The sequence below is a fragment of the Pholis gunnellus genome (assembly GCF_910591455.1).
Source record: "Pholis gunnellus genome assembly, chromosome: 15".
NCBI lineage: Eukaryota > Metazoa > Chordata > Actinopteri > Perciformes > Pholidae > Pholis > Pholis gunnellus.
Genome location: NC_136542.1, coordinates 16,054,821 through 16,058,857, shown reverse-complemented (window position 1 = coordinate 16,058,857; position 4,037 = coordinate 16,054,821). Strand labels below are relative to the sequence as shown.

The 4,037-nt window shown below is 40.6% G+C and overlaps 1 protein-coding gene across 1 annotated transcript in view; it reads right to left on the bottom strand.

The window, feature by feature from the left end:
- Positions 1-1,560: 1,560 nt before the first annotated feature.
- The window catches only part of LOC306707056 (gephyrin-like), a 31,057-nt gene continuing 28,580 nt past the window's right edge, over positions 1,561-4,037 (bottom strand). The window contains exon 24 of the mRNA XM_079174345.1: positions 1,561-4,037. This exon is cut by the window's right edge and continues 998 nt beyond it. The gene's annotated coding sequence lies outside the window, so the exon portion shown is untranslated.

The following is a 4,037-nucleotide window of genomic DNA, read 5'->3' as shown; positions in this document are numbered from 1 at the left end:
CCTCCTCCACACTGACTGTCATCTCACACTCCAGACAGGGGGGCGGAGACGACCTACCGCCAGATAGATAACACAATGATGCCGATTGGCTACAGCTATGAAACAGATCTTGTTTAAACCAATCAAACACGTTGCTACATCGGTGGAACGCAGCCCGTGACCACTACAGTGGAATTATTACTATTGATACATTTGTATCAAACAAGCCAAAATTAACAACAAACACGAGCAACTGTCAAATGACATTTCTTTGGACAGTTTTAGAAGAAAAACATTTATGATGTATTGCATTAAAATTACATCACATCTATTTGAACATTTTAATTCATATTGTATTCACCTATTCCTTGCTTATGCACGGATGTGTGCAATAACACTTCCATGTTACTGCCGAGATAGTATGTCTTTGGACCCCAATGCTTCCTATTGGCAAATCAGCTGACTTAAGTCTGTACCTGTGTAGGCTATATTGGAATGAGGAAAAAGGGTTTTCCACTGCATTAATATTGATTATATATACGTGTGTGTGGAAAAAGGGTTTTCCACTGCATTAATATTGATTATATATACGTGTGTGTGTGTGTGTGTGATATAAATAAATAAATACATATATAAATGTAACAATAACACAAGGAGGCTCGAAAGGAAGACAGACACATTTCTTCAGAAGAACAGATGCAGACCTATTCAGATAAAACAATTGGCCTCTTTGTGAATTTGAGAGGTGATTGAAATCAAATTGAAATCCCAAGGACAACTTCCTTTTCAGTCATTTGCAACATCACAGGCCATACCACATTTGTTTTTGTAAGACAAAAAAGATAATCTGCATTTCCTACAAGTACAAAAATGAATTGAAAAAAAACATTCAAGATTCTGTCAAATCTGTTGAAGAAAAAAATTCCTAACAGCAATAAAAACATGTTCATCCTCCTTTGGTTTTGGCATTCTTTGGAGGTGGAAAATGAACTTCAAAAAAATATATAAAATAAAATTGATGCAAAATTATGAAACAGGAAAAATCTGATTTGCAAATATATCCTTGTGACTCATTCATTTGGTTTTAATTGTATTTGTATGATATAATACTAGCTTATATGGGGCGGCCGTGGCACACTTAAAGAGGGTCGTCGAGTAACCGCAAGGTCGACGGTTCGATCTGGCTGGGACGTGTCCTGTGTCGAAGTGTCCCTGAGCAAGACACTGAACCCCCAACTGCTCCCCGGGCGCTTCTCAGCAGCCCACTGCACCCTATAAGCTAGGGATGGGTTAAATGCAGAGGTCAAATTTTATGTATATGACTTTATGTATATAAATAATAAACTCCTATATTAAGATATTTTTCTGTTACATTTTCTTGCATAGGGAAGTTGTCTCCTAGTCATCTGCAGTTATGAAGACAGAACACCTATAGATGTGAATTAACTGTTTCTAGCTTTGCACACCTTGTATCACAGCTTTCCCTCATGACTGACACTAGTACAATGACTTCATTAAACAATATTTTTTTCATTATATCACAGTTAATTAGGAAAAAAAATAACTTTCCGCAAAGAAAAGTACAGAATAATCAGGATTATTTTTATTAATTCATCTTCAGTTTCAATAATATCATTACAGAAAAAAACGTCCTTTTCATTATATTTATACAGTAGTAGTAGAATGCTGTGTCATTGCTTCATTACAAGTGCTGGTCATAGTTTATAGTGTGTGCAGTGTGACACTGAGTTCAGTCCAGTGTTACGAATCACTCAGTACAAAGGCAGTTTAACAAGAACCTGCTTCTTCTTACTCAAATGGATCTATCTGGGTTTGACTGGTCCTCCTTGGGCAGGTGGCAGGACGTGCTCTGATGCTGCATTCATGTCATGACAGGCTTATTGTAAATATGAGCTGCCAAATACGTAAACACGGATGTGTGTTTGAATCGAATACTTTTTTAAATAAAATTTGGATGTGCTCCATCGACTGAATGAATTCCCGCCTTTGAACTGTTGCTAAAAAGTCACCCTGTTCTTCCGCTTTCTCTTACATGACATGAACCCAGCATGAGCCGCTGATAGATATATGGTGCATTTGAGGTAACTGGGAAGTTTCTGACATCTGAGCTAGAGGAATAAATGAGAAGACAGTGTTGGTACCAGAGCCTGGACTTTGAAAAAAACTCTTTCTTTCGCACCAGTGATCGCGTCGAGAACTGCCACGAAATGTGACATTTAGTCAGATCAGAAGCCCCGCCCAGGTGCTGCACCCTCGTCTCACGCCTGGAATGAGACCTGCCCAAAGAGAAAGACACGCCCCCCCCCTCCCTTTATGGGCATGCAAGTGTGGAGAAGGAGGAGGGGGAGGAAGAAAGGAAGATGAAGAGGAGAGGGAGGGACGAGGGGAGGGGTGGAGGAAGACTGGGTCGGCCTATCAGGAGAGGGGGTCAAAGCTCATACGTTCTGCCCGGTGCTGCATTGAGGTCATAGAGGAAAGACAGTGGACGCGAGCGTCTGATCTGGAAGTCGACACTTCGTATCTCTGGGGTAACTGAAGCGTGAAGATCGGCGGCAGCAACCGACATCTGGGAAAAACATCAATTATGTCCCCTTAAGTACCATGAAATTCAAACGAGTACCAGTTTTAGAGACCAGCATTTCCGACATGACCTGAATGCAGCATTAGACCTTTGACCTCGTGGGTTTGTTTGGTACTGATCACACTGATAGGAAGAATCAGAGTTAAGTAAGGTATGGTGCATTGGTGAATGCTTGGGACTCACAGATTGCATATGATGCATTTGAACGGTCCTTGGTAATCGGTAAACAATTTAGTGTTTAATTAGCAGGATACAGCAGCCAGCCGGCCTACTAACTTTGTTAATGCTAATAGTAAACTTAGCTTTCACTGTGGGCTAAATATCAAACAAGGTTTTCTTCCAGTGATGCTCAGACTATGTACAGTACGTTGAGAGAAAAGCAGTCAAATGATTTTGTCTATTTTACAGCCTTGAACTGCGTTTGATTCTTTTGACGAGCACCTGAAACACTGTCGTGGTAGAAATACACCGGTCGTGTAGATTACGAGCACCTGAACGCGACACCCTGCTTTTCAGGCGATGTCGGGTTGGAGTTTTCTCTGAGTCGGGGAAAACGGTATGTCACAACTCACTCAAGCGGCTCTTTCGTTCATGTTCACATGTGCGGTTCGAAAAAAAAAAAAGAGATGGAGGCGTCTGATTGGCCGAACAGGAGCCGGCCTTTGAGACCAGCTGTCAACAAGGTACAGTAATCAATCTTTGGCTACTTAAAGGATAATCTGATCATATTCTACAATTTTCTTGCTGTCAACAAATAACACAAAATAACCCGAACCAACAACAGATCGCGTGTGTATCGCCTAATAAGTCTTATCCCTCTGAGCCATAGAGCTCCAGTCTTATCAAAACCACTGTAGTTTATTTTGACTCGATTCCACATACACCGTCCTGCTGTCCCAAAATACTCACAGGAGCACCATGTGTACAATAATCCGTGGCTAAAAACAGTCCCTAACAAATGCAGTGCAATCAATGTTCGCTAAAAACTACAGTGCCCAGCAGTTTTAGGAAATGTCTGAGACTTTTATACATAATTCTTCTTAAACTGGAGCTATTCCAACCCTTTATAAAGGAATAGTTAAGACGTTTTGGTAAACACGCTTACCAAAGTTAGGTAAAAAGTTTGATTTATCAATATGACCATTCTCATGTCTGTGCACTAAATGTGAAGCTAAAGCCAGCAGCTGGTTAGCTTAGCATAAAGACTGGAAACAGCTCACCTTGCTCTGTCTGAAGGCAACACAATCCTCACTAGTTAACTTCATTGGTCGTTTTATGGGAATTTGTTGACAATGAGACAACGTAGATTTATCGTGACAGTAGTTTTGAAAAATGCAAATATCACATTTATAGAAGAGTGTTTCCATTTTGGTACTGTCGTTTCATGGTGTAAACCAGTTGCAGGGTTAAGGTTTTAGTAATACCGTCTATGTGGCCCACCTGGGACAACTACAGA